We start from the raw sequence: 19,708 nt of genomic DNA on the forward strand, positions 1-19,708 counted from the left end.
GATAGGGGCTTTCTTTTTTTAATTTTTTATTTAAAGGGTTTTTTTTATATATTAACCATAGTTCCCCCTCCCTCTTCTCCACCTGTTCCCCCTGATCTTCTCCCCACCCAACCCCCCATCCACTCCCCAGAGAGGGTAAGGCCTCCCATGAGGAATCAACAAAATCTGGCACATCAAGTTGAGGCAAGACCAAGTCCCCCTTCTCCCCCCCTCCCCCATGTATTGATGCTGAATAAGGTATCCTTCCCTAGGGAATGGGCTCCAAAAAGGCAATTCATGTGCTGGGGATAAATCCTCGTCCTACTGCCCGTGTGCCCATAGACTGCCCGAGTCACAGAACTGTCACCCACATTCATAGGGCCTAGTACGACTCTGAGATAGGGACTTTCAATGTATCCCTTGCTGTTCTGGAGCTCACTATGTAGACCAGACTGGCCTCAAACTCACAGAGATGCACTTGTCTCTGCCCTTGCCTTCCAAGTGCTGGGTTTAAAGGCGTGCACTATCACTCTCAGCTTTAAATGAAAAAATAAGCAAAAATCTGTATGTGCTCAGAACAAAAGGAATTTATTTTAAATGTATTGCACGTTACTGATCTAAGATAGCTTGAATCTACAGATGTGGGGTCCACACATACTGAGGGCCAAATGAATCTTCTCCCCACAAATGTGAAGGAGCCAGTTCTAGAGAGGAGAATGTGGAGTGTAGAACAGCAAAGGCCCCTAATCTCATCACGTGTTCTAAACTCTGACCAGAGCACAATAATATACTTAAATACTTCTCATAGCAGGACAGAAAGATTCTTGTTATATACTTGCTGGTTCATTCATCTGTTTCCATTCACTGATTCATGTGTTCAGGGACTAGTGAGTGCTTTCACCGGTAGATGAAAGCCGGTAGATCGAGGCCAGGTGAGGTAAGTGTAGACCCACGTATGAAAGATGGCTTACAACCACTGGGCAGTGGTGGGATGTTGGAATTCACTAATTCAGCAAATGTGTACTCAGCATATGCTGTAGATAGGGGAATGTTCTACTAGCTTATAGCCCAGTTAGGCTTAAACAGGGATAGAAAAAGGTTTGTTATACTTAATAATTAGTGCCGAGAAGGAAATTATCAAGGTACTGTGTTGTTACTGTAGATAAGCCATGGAACAGTTGTCATCGGACTAAGTTAAAGCTTTCAAAACACTATCTTATGAAAAGGGCAGACTATTTGATCAACTTCCAAAATCATTTGTCCTTAACTCAGCCTGACCCGTGAGCTTCTGGAGACTGTCCCTCATGCCTATGTGACAAGTACTTTGCCCACCGAGCCATCTCTTTATTCCCATCATAGACTTACTTTATTCTCCTTTGTCTTCTAATACCAGTTCTGCAATAAGGGCACCCTTTCCCTCCTTCCATATTACCCTGCAGGGAAAGGAAGAGAGCTCAGGGAACTGCATTCCAACAGAGGCATACCAAGCCCCCAGGTGGACAGATGGGGATCTCCGGGAGCTGTTGCCCCTAAACTCCATATGCTTGAATCTGCATGGCTACTCTCCAGTCATATTCAAACAGAGCTGCACATTCATGTTTACTAGGGCAACCACGAGTCTGGAAGCACACGGCTGGCTAGAAAGAATAGGGTTTAGGTTTAGATCAATGTGCTTTCTGTATTCTGGTTGGACAATTATCTGCAATGCTTTTGAACTTAAAACAAAGTCCTCTTTGTTATCTTATTTTATGTCTCTCTTGACTAGGTGTGTTGGTGAATAAATGTCCTTTGGTATCCACAGGAGATAAAGTCCAGCCCTTGGAGATATAAAAAAAAAAATCCTCAGATGCTCATGTTCTTTCTATTCATGGCAGTATTTGTATAGGACTAACCACACCCTCCCATGTACTTTAAGTCATCTCTAGCGGACTTGAAATAACCAATGCAGGACAAATGCTAGGTATAGGTTTTATACTTATTGTGTAGAGGAAAATGACAAAAATATATGCATAGGCTAGGGATGTAGCTCCATTAATAGAGTGCTTGCCTTGCATGCGTGTAACTTTGAGCACAATCTCAAACATCACAGACACCAGGCACGGTAGTACAGTCTTTTGGTCTTAGCACTTGGGAGATAGAAATAAGAAGATTAGAAATTCAAGACTATCCTTGACTACAGAGTGAGTTTGAGGGGTCACCAAAAAGAAGAGCATGTATGTAAGTTCATACTAAAGGCATTATTTTTCTGCCAAAATCTCAATTAGTGTTGGTTGAATTCAATAACGGAGCTTATAGACACTGTGCGACCAAAGGTATCAGATGCTGACCTGTGAACTGGGATCAGCCCTGTGTTTAGGGGTATCTACTTTTCAGTGCTAAGGATGGAACTCGGAGCCTCATGCATGCTAGGTAAATGCTCTACCACCATGCTATACACCCATAGCCTACATGTGAAGTCTTGTCGGAGATTGATTGACTGGGATATGAGGAGGGTCCTTGAGTAAGAGAGACTCTGGGGGTGCCTCATGGACAGCCTTGACTGCAAGCTTGAAAACACTTAGAGGTACCTTAGCTATCTCTGCTTAACAAAATTTCCATGGTGATGTATGCACAGGTAATTGCAGATGGTTTTTCCTGTAAAAAATTTTAAAATGCAGCATGCACCATGACTGTCAAGACCAGGAACAAGTATATAGTATGTCCCATGGGGCAGCATTTGACACCTTTGGGCCCACTGTATCTATAGATTCTGTTACTGGATTCAACCAGTACAGATTAGAATTTTAGCAGAAAAAAAATGCCTTTAGACTGAACCTTCACTTCCTTGGCTGCAGGAGTTTCTCTTGTCTGTGAATGTTAACAGAGTTTCTATGGGCGATTTACTGTTCCTTCCCTGTGGATGTAGTCAGGTGCCACAGAGAAGAAAGTTGTACCATTGCTCATATACTTGGGTGTTACTCTCTTCATGCATTTTTCCCTCCCTGGGTCTTCAGTAACGCCTTTTCAAACAGTTCTTGCCATTGTATATGCTGCTTAATAGTTTATTAGCAGATGGGTTAGAGTCTATACATCTACACTTTAGCCCTGACTCTGGGGGAATTCTCTGGAATCTTCCAATGTTGATTTTTAAGTCCTCTTCTTGATCTTTGGATTCAGTAGGACTGGTCAGAGCACATGGCATACCTCTGGTGCTTGAAAAACTCAAAACAAAACATTTCTTCCAATAGACTGAAGGAATAGGAGGGGGGCACCAGATACTTCTGACTTTCTGTGACGAAATTCCCAATGGAACTTTCTTAAAGAAGGAAAAGGCATGTTTTAGAGAGATTTGGGTCCATCATGATGAAGAAGTCATAGAGTCAGGGGCCTGTGGAGGAGACTCTTCTACACTGGAATCCAGTATGACCTTCAAAAGTCTAAACCTAGTGCCTTCTACTAGTCAAGCTTATGTAGCACCACAAGCTGAAGACTCAGTGTTTGAAAATAGGAGCCTGGTGAGGACATTTCAGAATCAAACCATAGTAGGTGCATCCATGGCTGAGAAGAGGCCTACGTGTGTCAGGGTCCTCTGAGGTCAGCCTACCAGTGCCTACTAGTAGCTTGTAGCCTTCTAGTGCTACCAGCGGTACCCAGAGATCCTCAGTAGAGTGACGATCTTTTGAAATGCAAAATGGGGAATAAGGGAAGAGATGGGTCATCCTCATAGGAACAGTCTCCATCCATTGCCAACTCTGAAGGGCCAGGCTTTGGTTTTTCTCAGAAAAGAGGCATTGTGCTACATATAGTGTGCCTCATCTCACAAAGAACAGAAACTGATCATTGGAATGAAATTTATTTGAAGATGACCATGAGAGTTCTTTCAAACTGGTGGGCTTTCCCATGAAGTGGATGTTAATGTATAAACGCTACTGTCTCCTTGACTACCCCCCGAGTTTGTGCGGATGACAGCTGAAGGGGCTCCAGTTTAAATAGCACCAATTTGGCAATTAGGATACACCACAAAAATCAGGGTCTCCTGTAAGTGGAAAATGTCCAGGGCCTCACCTTATCTTATCATAGGTTTCCTTTTTTCCCTGTCAATGTGATAAAAATATCCCAACAAGAGTAAAGGATAGGGCAGTTTATGCTCGCCCATAGTTTGAGGGTACAGTCTATCACAACTGGAAAGTTGATGCCGCAGGGCGATCGGTAATGAAAAGTCCCCAGACTATCTTAATACAAAATATACAGCTTTAATAAACAGAAGTAAGGAAACACCAGTTTACACCAGAATCCAAACGATCCGTCCTGACGCAGGAGCCAGGCGAGAGAGAGCTAGCGGAGCGCACTTGCCAGGTTTACAGGCAAGCTTTAGCCTAAGGGCGACATGCCCCACAAACAGAATGTGATTGGCTGAACTCCCCTATCATCTCCCCCTTTTTTCTAAAATAAGACAGAACCAAACCAAATACAACTATATACAATAGAAGCAAATTATAAATATAAAGTTACAAACAACAAACAATGTTAAGCAAGAAACATATAACAAAAGTTTTACTAAATATTTTATTTTAGGGAGTCTAAATAATGTAGATGGTAACTACAACTATCTAATCTTCAACTCCATCAAAGATCTGAGAAGGAAAATAATTTTACTCAAGCAGCCCGGAAGTACAAGCGGGAAACTTCTGAAATGTGCAACAAATGGAAGAGACAACTGAATACCTGGGCAATCACCCAAAGTCTCGTATGTAATGTTGAGTCAATCAACTTTGGCTAAGGCCTGATGTAACTGACATGCCATTTTTTAAAGGCAAGAAGCCTTTTAGGACTCTCTCACCCTGTCTTGGCAAGATAAGACAATCCTGTTTTTATCCATTTACGGATATTCTGTAATTTTGTCAGTGGTCAAGGTATGGGCTTTTTCTTTGCCCAAGGGCCAGTTCTGTCAGGAAGAAGACAAGCTCCAGGTGGAGTGTCTTTGGTGCTCAACATTTTCTCCGGAGTAGAGCGGTGATGCCAGGAGCGATTGTGTCTCACTACTATAGAACTATGAGTTAGATTAAAGGCCATTTTCCATAGCTCTTCGAAGAGGTTGAAGATTATATTATCTATACTAAGTATGATCTCTATGTACCTAAATAACCTGATTAGCCTAAATATAAATATAATAAACATATATGACTATTGATTTTTACCAATCTAACTTGAAGACTAAGAGAATGAACAACTGTGCAATGAGTGAGGACAATGACCTCCAAATGTAAACAATGTATATCATTACATAAATATCTTAATCAGAGGTAGGAATGTAAATATATGTATATATGTCAATACAATTAGAGGTAGAAGCATACTGGTCACTCTGTAGCTACAGTCAGGAAGCAGAGAACAATGAATACTTGACTAGCCTCCTCCTTTTGAAGCAGTCCAGGACTCAAGCCTAGGGAATGATGTTTCTTTAGGGTGGGTCTTCACACCTCAATTGATCTAATCAAGAGCGCTCCCACAGATGGGGCCATAGGCTAGTCTAATCCAAATAACCCCTCACAGTTGTGCCTGAAGAAATATTTCAGACCCTGTCAAGTTGAAAATCAGTACTAACCATTGTAATAAATACGAGGAGAGATAGTATATATAGGATAGGGTACTATTTGGAGTTTCAGGCATCCATTGAGGTTCTTGAAACATACCCTCATGGATAAATACAAATATTGGTATATTGAGATCTACTCATTATTAGTTCAAGAGGCATCAATATGTGAGGTGAGTGATAGGGAAAAAAAATCAGGATGTTAAGCTTCAGAAGGAAAATTCAGAGAAAGGGTCAGAGGGAGGCCCAGGGGCCACTCCAGACTTTAGGAGACAGAGAACTACACAGCATGCCTGAGAGCGCATGAGAGGATGTAACAATGTTAAGTACTGACTTTATGAAACTTCAAGCGGTCAGGTCTATGAACAGAGCAAAACCAGGCAGTGCCTATCTGCTGGGGATCATTTCCTAGTCATGGTGCCTCTCAGTTTTCAATGCATAGGCTAGAGACGCTAACTCTGATAGGGGAGGCTGATGTTGAAACTAAATGACAAGAAGGAGATTTCCATGCAAAGATTTCTGAAAGATGTAGAGAAACCCAAAGTGTGATGGCATGAAAGCTTGGACTCTCTGAGGCAGAGAAAGTGTTGGAAAGAAAGAAGTTCCGAGATAAAGCAAGTAGATGACAATGCGACATTTCAAAGATTACAGTTTGAAAATGTTGCAGGGCAACAAGTGGAGATGCGCTGCCTATTGGATTCTCCTCCTCTCCACTCTCTGGTCTCTCAAATACACATTTGTGAACTGGTCGATTTCACTTGCTTCATGCTGTACCTGCTCAGAAACTGCTATTTGGATTAGAGTGCCCTTAGGAGTCACTGGTTAGGGATGGGGGGAGAGAACCAAAGCATCCACTCTGGGTATTTAACTATGAGTTTTGGAGTTACCACCTCCCTGAGTTGGATGTTTGATACTTGTGGGGCAGAGCTCACAGCAGCATGTCCTCTGAGCAAGAGAAAATGGCTCATTCACAATGGTCATGCAAGATCTTTGCAGACAGTATTGTTTACAATAGCTCTGTACTTGCAGGGAAATAAATGCATTTTCTAAAACAAGATATTCGTTTTGAGAAAAGCTACTGTGTTTTAAGTATTTCCTTTATCTGTAGCCATACCTTGGTACCCAGTCATCGGAATAATAGGCCATTTTTCTTTTTATTCTGAGTAGCCCAATTTTCCTCCATCAGGTTTGAACTAGGCAAAATGTTGTCCAGGCAAACCAGAATGTCTTATTTATGCAAGTATGCAAGTGGATTATTATAAAATAATCAACATTATTTCATAAATTATATGGAAGTCAACCTCTTACCATACATACAGCCACAGCTGTATAATTCTTTTTTTTTACACCTGTATTCTGTGTTTCAGGCTTCCCTCCCAGGAGAGAGAAGCTGGGTCTTCATTGGCTAGGCTTGTGCAGTGCAACACAGCATTCCCACTAAAATCAAGAACAAGACAAGGATGTCCACACTCTCCATACCTGTTAGGTATAGTAACTGAAGTCTTCACTAGAGCAGTAAGATACCTGAAGGAGATCAATTAGCTACAAATAAAAAAGAAGTCAAAGTATCCTTATTCGAAGACTATATGATTTTATACATAAAAGACCATGAAGATTCCACCAGGAAACTTATACAGATGATAAATACTTGCAGCAAAGCAGCAGGATACAAAAAAAAAAAAACACATGAAAACCAGTAACGTTCTTATATCCAAGTCACAAACATACGGAGAAGAAGGCAAGAAAACATTATCCTCACAGTAGCCTCAAAAATTATCTTGAAATAACTCTATCCAAGCAAGTGAAAGGACAGACCCAACTATTTTTTCCCTATGCCTCTCCATCAGCAGCCTAAGCAAGTAAATAGAATTAATTTCAGCTTTGTCATTCTTTCTGGGCACTCAGTGTGAAGACTCGTAGAGACAGGATACCCCATTCGGTCTGAGGATGTCGTGGAGGAAATGAGAGACTCTGGATTCATTCTGGGTTAAGAAAAAAAATCAGGTTTGATTGAGAAAGACCCCTTGAACAATCTCTGAAGGGACAGATGGAGCAGATGATCCAATGTCTCAGAGCGCCTCTATTGCAGTTCCCTCTGAGTTCTACATCCAGAACAGCTGGCGGGGATGATCCTACCTCACAGAATTCTCCATTCAGGACTTGGCCATAATCCTGAATTGTGTCAAGGTCTCTCGAAGATTACCAGTGCTCCCAATCAGCAGGAGATGGTTTAGAGAACTACGCCCACATTCCCTAAAGATGAGTCATGGATATTTATTATCATTTAGAAGGGGTTGGGTGCAAGTTGTTATTGGGAATGGTCAAGAAAAAAGCTAAACAAAGGAGATTAGATTTAGGGATCTCATTGTAAAAAGAAAAGGGAGATACAGAAATGTGGTAATGCAAGGTGGAGTAGAAAGTGAATTAGGTACAACACTTTGGATTCACCATGATAGGATAGATAATGGAGTATTTTCTTTGAATTTGTCAAATGCTAATAGACTAGACATTGGTAATGTAACCATTGCCTATATATTTGTATATGATTATTGTGCTTATTGTATATAGTTGTTCCTATATTAGTTATAACCTTTTTATTTTAGACAAGAAAGGGGAAATGTAAGCGATATTTGGTTTGTGATCTAACAAATAAAGAAAGAGTAGCCCAGATATACCGTTCTGTATAGACTTTCATCATTGGCATGACACATGGCCACATCCCAGGATCTCCCCAGCTCTGGCTATTAACCTGCCCATATGCTTGGGTTGGGAGAAGAGGTTATTTCTGGACTTAAAGGTCCATTCAGAGCTTCAGGGGAAAATGTTCTAGATAATTCAACTACTGTGGACTTTCTAGAATCTATGAGTTGATCTACAGTAGACTCATGGTTGGAAAGACTGAGTTCAAAGGTTTTCCTTGAGCTCAGGGGTTGAGTTTCTACAGGCTCTGTTCTTCTTGCTTTCTTATATTTGGACCTTTTAATCTCTGCTGCACAGGTGCAGTAAGTGGCCAGTAGTTGCCATGTTTCAGGTAAGATGACCGAAGAGTAAGAAACAGAGTGGTAGAGTGGTTAAATACACATTCCTTGGACCTCATCTGCTGTGTTGGGGACCCAATTCTGCCACTTGGCATCTGTGTGACTCTATTTCTTTACAGCTGAGATGGTTCACCTGTAAAACACACCACAACGGGACCAACTCCATGGAAGGGCTGGGGAAGGCACAAGAGGTCACAGCTGAAAAGGAGATTGCTCCATTCCATTCTCTCAGGGTGTTATTTCTTACCAGCAATCCCCTTCTCCAGGTTTTTACTGAATAGAGCTTTGCTGTGGAGGCTGTTTTGAGTTAGATGTGCCCCTGGGGTGGGGCCCAGTCTTTTGATGACCTGTGGGATAGATGTTCGAGCTGAACATAACAGCATCTGATTTTCTCCAGTCATAAGAGGATCACATGTGCTGGCTGCTTCATTTCTTCAACCAAGACCTGTCAGATGTGTGCTTACGTGTTTCCGTTATCTCTGTTATTGCTCCAGATGATGACTTGTCTCTACGAGCTCCCAGAGGCTCACTTTCCCTAGGCAGATCTTCTCTAAGGGCAGGGAGGGAAGTGTGCAAACTACATTTCCCAGACTCCTTTGTCTACTTCTTCCTGACAGATTGGCCGATGAAAGGCCTTGCTGGAGATTAGAAAGGGAGAATAGCTTTCTCCCTCTGACTCCTGGGGCATCTCCAGCTCTGCAGCAGCTGCAGTAGCTCAGGGTGACAATTGCTAATGGCTGAGAGAAGTGTCATTTTCCTCATTTGCTCCCACACCCACATCGTGTTATGGTTTCCTAATTAAGGCAGCATTGCTTTCTTTTTGATCTTTAACTAATCATTTGTATTGATTTACCCCGTATTAGAAATATTTAGACTGGGTATTTTTTTTTCCTGTATGTATTTTTAGCAATACAGTCCCAAAAGACTTCATAGTTGGCAGAAATTATTCTTGAATAAACTTAGAAGCTCAAGGTATTTTGGACTTACAGACACACGGGAACATAGATTGACAAATGAACAAACATTGAAGAATGAAGGAATATTCCAGGTGCGGTTTATTAATCTATTGCTGAGTAGTTTGCTCCGCACATATTCTCAAACCGGTTTAAACAAAAAAAAAATCATTTATTATTTATCAGTGTTTCTCTGGGTAAAGAATCTGAAAGCAGCTTGACTGGGTAGCTTGGCACACGAATCCATGAAATCAGTAGTCAGAAGTGAACTGAGTCCTGTAGGCATCTGAAACTCTGATAGAGGATAGAGGATCTTGCTTTTCAAGTCACTCATATGTCTGGCAAGACAGGTCTGGCTGCTGGCAGAAGGCCTCAGTTCTTCTCTCTGTGGATTTCTTCCAAGAGTTTAAGTGTCCTCGTGGCAAGGTAGCTGGCTTACCCCTAAAGAAAGCAATCCAAGAGAGCGAGACAGAAGCTGTGATATCTTTTGTGACCTTGTCTTGGAAGTCACTCAGTGCAACTTCAGACTTTAGCAGTATTCTACTGTATTCGTCACATAGGCTCAGCCCTGATACATGATGAAAAATTACTCCATTGGGTGAAGGAGGCAATGTCAGCTCAAAGAAGGTCGGGGTGTTTAATATGACAGCAGCAGTGTATGCAGAAGGCTGTGTGTGTGCTGAGGTGAGATGGGACCAGATCTTGGTAAGTCTTGAACTCTATGCAGGGAGTTGGAGGCGCCCGGCCTTATTTTGGCTTGTTTCCAGTTAGCTTTTCTAACTTAAAGTACCCCATTTCTTTATGTTTTGCCTCTAGGCTTTTTAACCTTTCTTTCTTTATTCTATATATCTTTCTTCTTACTCCATGTGACTAGGTGGCTAGACCTTGGTGTCCTCCTGTCCTCCTTTTCTTGCTCTTCATTCTTCTCTCTCTTCCCTAAATTTCTCCTCTTGTTTATTCCCTCTGCCTGGCAGTCCTGCCTATTTCTCCCTCCTTCCAAGCTGTTGGGCATTCATCTTTTTTCTTAATTTTTATTAAGTGTTTCAGTCAGGCAAAGCAGCACAGTTTTACAGAGTTAAACAAATGCACTCTAAAAGAATGCAACACATCTTTGCATCATTAAACAAATATTCTACTGCATAAACAAATGTAACACATCTTAAACTAATATTCCACAACAGGAAGCACTCAGCAATGAGTTAGCCATGGGAAGAGAGATGATACGTTTGAGGAGAAGGACAGCATCATTATACCCATGCAAAAAGAAGGCGATTAAAGCAAGAGACACTAAGTTTTAGATCACCTGCAGTTTCCAGTCTTCTCTCTCTCTCTCTCTCTCTCTCTCTCTCTCTCTCTCTCTCTCTCTCTCTCTTTCTCTCTGTGTGTGAATTCTTGATAAAAAAATTAAAAATTTAAAATAGAATGAATAATGTTGCTTTTAAAGGGTAAGACACAAATGAGGCAGAGGAGAAGAGGCTAATGACAGTGTCTAAGAACTTGGCTCTGGAAAACAGAAAGGGAGTCAGTAGAGGTGTGCTATCGTTTAACTGTGGACTGTGGCCTCCAAAATTCAAGTTACAGTTTCCTGTTATGAAATAGCAGGATGTGGGACCCTTTTTTTAAAAAAAAGTCTGAAAATAAATTATTTTATTAATGTAATTTCAGTGACAGATAATTCTGAAAAGATGAGGGAAGGGGAGGAGCAGGAGCAGCAGGAGCAGCGGCAGCAGGGGCTTCCTTCTCGTCTTTGGCTGTCAAAACAAAGTGTTGTAAATATAGTTATTTAAAATGACACAATCTAGTTTTATACTTAAGAAGTTCAGAAATTCTGAATATGTCTCAATGGGTGTTGACAAGTGTTTCAAGGTAACAACTCCTTTCTGCAGGCTCTATGGGAGATCTCATTCCTTCGTCTTTGGAAGCTTCTAGAAGCAGTCACTCTCCTTTGTTCATGGCCTCCTCTTTCATCCAGCTGTGGTTCTTTCTCACCACCACCTGTCTGATGTCATCTTCGACTTCTGAGAACCTATGTTGGACTGACCCAAATGAGCATGGATTTTTCTCATCATAAAATCATGTGACTGGTGTTAGGAATATTTCCTAACGTGAACTCTCTGCCAACGCAAACATCCCAATCAAGCCCAATCACAACAAGCTGAATTAAAGGATATCCAGGTTTAATGGGATTCCTGTGCTCTCAGGTGGCCCCAAGGGAAACCGGGAAGCTGCCAATGCGACCAGACCACCGGTGAGGAAAGAAGGAAGACCTGGAGGGGGTCAAGGTTTGTCAGTCTGCTTTGATCCTCCTAGTTGGAGCAGGGCCTCCAAAGATGGAAGCCAGAGACCGGGATTTACAATTGGTCGCTTTATTTACTCTTCAATCTTAATTCTAATTTGCAAAATAATTTAACACATTCATATATTCTGGAGGTGAAGATGTAGATATCTTTAGAGGTCACTGTCCTATCTAATTCCTCCTGTAAGTAGCTTGTGAATGAAGATGAATCTTAAAAATAAAGGCAAATTCTTAATGAAAAATAAAAAGATTTTATTGTTTATTAGATATGTTATCATATGTCCATGGACTGTGTGTCTCATCATACTGGATGTGGAACCCTTAAAAGATATTTAGAGATACATGTTCTTAACGGACTCATGGATTGATATATCTCAGGATTTGATCTGTTGTAAAAGAAAGCCTGGTTTTACATCTCGACTGTGATCCCTGTCCTGTACTCTATGTGATGTGCTGTACAACCTTGGGACTCTGCCGGCAAGAAGGCCATTGCCAGAAGTAGAGTCTTGACCCTGGATCAGAACAATGGAGAAAATAAACCTTCCTCTACAATTTATTAGCCACAGAAATGGACTCAAGCAGTTTGGAAGAAGATGTTACTGCTGTACTTTTTAGCCATGCATGTTTATCTATTCTTCATGTATCAGCTAAGTTATCATTATCTAGATCTTGGGTTTCTCAAAGTCAAGAAATGTCCTCTACTTTCAAATATCCCATGATACATAGCACTATGCCTGGCACAGGTGTTTATTGAGTAAATCATCTTCTCTTACATCTCACATAGATAGAGTCACACATGTTAATGTTTTTTTGTTGATATATATGTGGACTCACACACCACACTTCTTCCGAGTTGTGTTCATGCTAAGTTTGTGCTCGACTGCCCATCTGTATCTCTGGGCTTAGTTCTTCCTGTATTACTTGCTCTATACCTTCTGTGTCTGCTGTTCTTGGGACATGATGGAGAAATGGGTGAACACCCAAGACAAACACTATTATGCTTTGTAGTCTACATTATCCTAGAGGTTCATGTGCTAAAGTTTGATCTTCACCTTGTGGCACTATTGGAGAGTGATGGGACTTGAATACATAAAGCATGTATGTTAGGTCATCACAATCATGCCATTGAGATGGGACCCCACCCTCTCTCTTTCTCTACTTTGTTTCCCTGATCCATGATGTGGGTGGAGGTCATGCCATGTTCTCCTACCATGATGCCCTGTGCCATCACAGGCCCAAAATAATGGGACAAGTGGCCAGGGGCTGAAACTTAAACTTTCCCTCCTTTTCAGTTGTTTGTCTCGGGCAGGTGCTTGTCACAGTGACAAAGAAGAAGTGTAGACAGGGAGGGAAGAGCACATGGGGGATGAAACTCAAAACAGCAATCCTAGTCTACCAGATGGGAGGCAGATTTCAAAAGCCAAACAGAGGTTTCCAGGTCAAGGAGAGCACTGCACATCTGCATGTGTGTGCACATATGAGTCTGTGTGATTCTGTGTGTCCTGGGCATTGTTAATCAAACAGTACCTGATTTCACTATCTGTGCAAGTCTATACATGGACATCTCAGACTTGAACTTAGAGAATGACTTGAAGATGGATATTTCGACCAAGAACAAGTCTTTTTGTTTTCTGTAAAAGTGCCCAATGGTTGTTCAGAAGTAGAACAAGATAGTGTTCCATACAGAGAAGTTGAGTCAGTGCAGTGCCTCCAGTTCTGTTCGGAAGAGTATAAAATAGCACAATATGGCAAAAGCCTCTTTAAGGCTGCTGTGGAAAAGGCAGAACTGCCACAGATACGCCTACCAGCTCACTAGGTGAATTTGAACTTTGGGGAGGTCCGGCTGACACTCAGCTCTGAGTCTTCACCCTCCACACTGGCTAATGGATCAGCCTCTATTGTACACCTCAAAGTGGCCTACATTGAAGACTCTGTGTTTGGATAAAGCTAAATGACCATTTGGGTTGAGATTTCTCTCTATACCTAAGGGAGATCACAGTTCAGTGTGCATCAGGTGACAGCCGGATGAGTGGACCAGAGGATCATGAGAGTCCCTGAGCCCCTTTTCACAGCCACTTACCTAAGCTTGCTGGCCCCTCAAGGACATGGAGAGAAGTAGCAGGCTGGGACTGGGGAGTCACTGCAAATCCTCAATGAATCTGGAGTTAATGGCCTGTGTCTGCCATGCCTTCCTAGAGTCCTCTAGGATCAGTAGCTATATGCTTCTTTCTGTCCTGTTTACTGTATTGGGAATATTTTAACCGTTTTCTCTTTGTGTAGGGGATAATAACAACTAGAGTCTTGTCTAAATTTGCTTTGTTGTTGTTTTTTATTATTCTTCCTTCTTAGGATGCCAATAGCAAGTAATTCACTCCAGATATTCTACTAGAGGTGAAACCCACTTCCTTATGTCGACTGGGTAAGGTGCAGTTGGAAATGGTACCACCATGCAAATCAGTCCAGCATACGATTTTTGTCCAGGTGATGAAGTATGTGGTTAATATTAGTTTCTGTGAATTATCAAGAGAAAAAGAACCTGGTGGTATAGTTCATGAATGCATGGACCCAAATGATGAACTTTTGTTTGGGCAGGCCCATGAGGGTTACAGAGGCAAGGAACGTCTTAGCATGTTCATTGAGTTACTGGCTGGAAAGGAGATGAACAGGAGACTCTCGCAAACAGGAGGAATAGAAAAGGGATGGACATGCAGAAATCTTTGTGCTGAGACACCAGTGAGCAGCCATATAACCATTTGTTTATTGCTCTATAGAAACACCTTCTCGGACGTCCTCTATGATGCATTTACTGATTGATCCCTGAAAAGCCACAGAAAGGAATCAGCCACCTCCTCCAAACACACACATAGATGAAGGGAAGCCCTGAGAAAAATCTCTAGCACGCTTACATCCTGAAGGGCATGGGTTTTTTGTTTATTTGTTTGTTTTATTGTGGTTGTTTTTAGGTAAAAAAGTACCTTCTCAACTAAATCGGTATAATGCAGTTTCTGCCTGGAATAGCATTCCCTTCACAGCTATAACCAAACATACAAACATGGGCAATCAAACAATACCTTATTGTCTGATACTCAGTTCTGTAGGAGGGAAATCTGGCATGGTATTTATTGGGCTGAAATCACTGGGCCACACTCCCTTCTGAAAGCTCTGGGAAACATATTTTCTTTTTCTTTCCCGGAAGCCATTTCAACTTCCTTGTCACAGAGATTCTTCCCTCCAACTTCAAGACCAATCAATAGCGGACTGAGTTCTCCCATCCATGACTCTGTTCTGTTCTGCCTTCTTCTTGGGAATTAAGAACCTTGTGACTACACTGATCCCCAGGACAATGCAGCACACTTTCCCCATCTTATGGTCAGCCCATTGACAGCGTGATCCCATCTGCAACCATTAACTCTCTTTTGCCAACAACTACAAAAGTCACCAGTTCCAGAGATTAATTAGGAAATGGATAGACATCTTTGTCAGACTGTTTATTCTGCCGACCAAGGGACTTAAATTTCTTTGTTGTTGTTGTCTTTTTACTTGTGTTAATTCTTTTAATTCAGCATAGTAACACACCAAGGAAAGTGAACTGATACCATAAAACAGATCCCGAAGCTAGATCAGGGCTTTCAATTTCAGCTCCCTCTCTTGATACCTGCTGACCTTGGGATAATTATTAGCCTCTCTTTAAACCCCAGTTTCTCATCTTTAAAATGGGTATAATGCAATTTGTTTGCTGAGCTTATCAAGAAAATGCAGCCTTTTAGCATAAAACCTGACATGTAAAATGTACTCAGTGAAAGTTAATTTAAAAAAAAATTAGACCATAAATGGAGGAAAGATGGGGGGGCAGAGTGGGCTTGAGGGTTCTCTGTACAATGGGCTCCCCCAGAGATGATTCAGTTCATTGTGGTTTGGATCCTGCCTGTAGGTGCCCTTAGGGCCCCTTGAACATTTGAGGAAAAGAAAAAATAAAGCGGCCTTTGTCTTCCTTGTCTGTGCCCCATGCCCATGTGTTTTTCTGTGCTTCTTCCTTTGCTTGCCACCCACTGCTGCCAGGCCAGGGAACCACAGCCTCAGCTGGGACTGAGTGCTGGCACCTTGCAGGGTGAGTGCCAGGTAACCACAGCAGGCTCAGTGGGAGATCCTCAGTTGAGCCTTCTAATCCCTTATGGAGCCCTCAGGAACCCTAGACTCCCTGGGCCTGTTGATTAAATTACAGGTGCTGAGCCAGGGTTTTCCAGGACTAATTACTCCCAGGTTTAAATAAAATCATTGACTATTTGTGGCTCTTGCCACAGTTTGGTGTAGAGACCCAAAGTCTAGCTGGAGCTTCTCTGTCCCTGGAGAGGCACAGAATCCAGGGAAGTGTCAGGAAAGGTGGCCTCCAGAAAGGAAAGTTGCGAAGAGCTGTTAACACCCAGTGTTGATGAGGCTGCAGAAAACCTGGTGGTCTATATCCTTTAGATGATCCGCTAGCATCTTTTCATAGTAAAAGCACACAGACATTTCTACCCAGCAAGCTAATCTAAGAAGTGGGGGTGGAAGGCGCTCTAAGCTATTGAAGAAATAAAAATCTAGTGCAGACTATTGTTTGAACAGGAATATTTGTGACAGTAACATTTGTAGAGCATCATAAATGAAGCAGAAGAAAACAAAACCTCATATGTGCATCAGTATAGGTTAAACAAAGAAACAAGCAGTAAACTAGGGTGCCCTTCTGTGGAACAGGTATACAACTGGTTAGAAGAAGGATCTATGTGCGTAGATGGTCATCTACAGATCTGGATGACACAAAATACACATCCCACGGAAAAAGCCTAACCCACCCTCATTATGGGTATATGAGAGCACAGGTTTATAGGCACACTGAAGGACACATGCCCTCCAAACACTGTGAGGGGACAACAGGTTAAATGTTTCCCTTAGGTCCCCTTGAATCCCTTTATGGGATACAAGGATAATTTTGTTTTACACTTTTACTGTTGAAAGAAACATTTTTTATACCTGGCGGGAGTGATGCAGCTGGTCACTCCGTTTGGGACAGTAGGGGTCTGGGCAGAGCCAGATAGGGTGGAGTGGCCTCGGAAGAGTCACTCATAGGTTGACAACTTCATTCCAAGGAGCTTGTTCAAGGTATCCTTGGAGAAGGTCACAGAGGGGCACAAAGCTTGAGTAAACCTATAGGTAGAGGACTGAAAACTGTAGACGACTGAGAGAAAAACTCTCCAACATTTTAAAAGGCCGAATGAGGTTGTCCCTGGAGGTTACTTTGAAGAATACCCCAACAGATAAAGCCTAAACCAAACAGGAGGAAGCTAAATGAAGAACTGGCTATGTGGGCCGGTTGCGGGAAGGTGCAGTCCTGTGGCAGAGTGTGGCTGTGCCCAGCTGGCGTTCAGACGACTGAGAAGCAGCTACAAGGGGCTCAGCAACTGAGCCTAAGGGTTATAACTGAGAGTAGCTCTGGGGATGCTGGAGTCCAAGTCTCTGGAAGCGAAGCTAAAGGTGTTTTCCTTCTAGGGTACAAATCTGAATGGAACACCCCCACACAGCTGAAGGACGAAAAACCTTCTCTGTGTGTGGGGGAAGGGTACTGAGAGACTGCACACACACACACACACACACACACACACACACACACACACACACACACACACCCCACCTCTTTGTTCAGGCTGTTCGCTTTGGGAAGTGGGACCGGAATCCGGATCCATATGGGCATTACAAATTGCCTGACACCCATGACCTAGGAACATGAAGAGACTTGGGTTGCAGGGAAGGTGCAAATTGAGGGCCTTTTATTCAGCCCCCAAAGCTGGGTAACTCATCGCTCTTTTCCTTTTAGTCTGCGGTTACCACTTTGTTTCCATGCCAGAGACAAGGGACGAGGGAGATTCTGATGGGAATGGTGAATTCCCCGTGGTAGGTGTCAGGGAACAAGAGGAAGTGAGCACCTCAGTCTTTCCCTTGAGGGCCCACCGGCTACAGTACCGGGTGTTCCGGAAATCCAACCCGTCCTAGACCAGATCGGGAGGGCATCACCAGAGTGGGGAACCTGGCATATAGTGAAATGGGTGTGAAGGGATGCAGAGGATCTTGGAAGACCACCCCAGAAGCCTCCGTAGGGATTATGGGGCCATCAGGAAAGGGGAAACGGGAAACACTTCGCCTACTTTCCAGGAGGCCAGAGTCTAAGATTGCAGGTTTAGGCTGTGGGTACTACGGGGGGGGGGGGGGGGGGGGCACGTCAGAGCAAAGATGGAGCCGTCACCTGCACCATAGCCACCTGAAGTGAAAAATCTTTTAAGTCGCAGTGAAGGAAAAGCTCTCTGGATTCGCAGGAAGAAAGTATGTGTGGTCACTTGTAACGTTCGCTTCACGGAGAGTCCTAAGTGAAAGCGAAGGTTTTCACCTTGACCTCCTTTTCTCCGAGGCCGGGACTTTATTTTACTTCTCTTGCGTCTACTTCCACCCATCTTGCTTTTTCCTTATTTCACAAATCGCTCTCTCCTCTCCGTTACCCTCATTTTCTGCATCTGCCTTCCCCACCTTTCCAGCGGTTTCCACAGGGTGTCTTTCTCCGGCCTGTCTCCTAATTTGTTCTTCCACCGGCCCTCAAATTCCTGACTGAGGCTGGAGCTCCAGAAAAGGCCTTTCTCACATTTTCAGACGAAGCTGATGCTCTGCGAACTAGCTGGGATTCAAATGCTGGAAGACAGGGCCAGTGGACCGAGTGGAGAGCCTAGGAGGATGCTCGCAGGTCAAGCCTAGAGGAGTCGGGCGTGCTGAACTTGGTGACCACTCGGTCCCCTTCACCACAGCGTTAGGAGAGACCCACCCTAGATAGATACACCACCTCCCAGAACTGGCGACTAGGACCTCTGCCTTGCTGCTTAAAAACGGTGACACCAGCCAACATGATTAAACAGCACTTGATAGTTGAAGACGGCGCGATAATAATCTAAGCAATCACAAACAAAAGAAACGTTCCGTGAGAAGACAGATCCGGAAATCTGAGTTTCTCCAAGACTCGCCTCACGTTCCTTGAGATCTTTCCTAGAGCAAGTGAGCGCGGTGGTCCCCTGACCGGGTAAGATAGCTTTAAACAGCAAGCCGCTGTTTACTGTCTCCTGGGGGGACCGCTTGGAGTAGGTGCGCCAGAGGGATTAGTGTTGGGGAGCCCTCCATCTAGAGCAGTTCCACCTGGGGAGCTGTTGGAACCTCACTCAGAGAAAGGGGTTCCTGGAAAGGAACTCTCTTGGGAGAACAAATCTGCCCGCCCCTAGGCCGCCCCCGATCCCTTCTGTCTCCTCCCACAGCCTCGCCTACTTAGGTCTTTAAGGAGGTGGATCTAGTGGGAAGCTCGCCGCGGGTGGGGAGTGGGGGAGGGGACGACGGCTGCGGTCCGCCAGTCTGCTTTTCCCTCAAAAGCCCGCAGAGAACAGGAAGCGGGGTTCATTTCCACACTCTAGGAGCTCAGTGGTGGGCATTGGATCGTCCCCGATTCACAAAGGAAAAAGAATCGTGGTCAGCAAGTCATGACAAAAAGACAGAAACGCAGGAGACCCTCTTTTTTCTCTTTGTACCCTCACCCCATTAAACGGATTGGTATTTGCGACAGGCTTAGATGTTTTCATTTAAATTCTGACGGTTGTGCTTAGGTTGGTCATCTGTATATTTAGACTTTTTGAAAATACCATCGGAATGAAATTATGAAGAAATTCCAACTATTTTCCAAAATAATGAGCGATCCGGCGCGGGCGAGCACCCCAGCCCAGGCAGCGGGATCTCCTTTGGTTTGGGCTGAGATCCAGGTCGAGGTGAGGAGGAGGGGCTGGAGGTGGGAAGCGTGTGGAACTGTTCCCCA

This window comes from Myodes glareolus, chromosome 14 (assembly GCF_982192425.1).
Source record: "Myodes glareolus chromosome 14, mMyoGla1.1, whole genome shotgun sequence".
NCBI classification, from domain to species: domain Eukaryota; kingdom Metazoa; phylum Chordata; class Mammalia; order Rodentia; family Cricetidae; genus Myodes; species Myodes glareolus.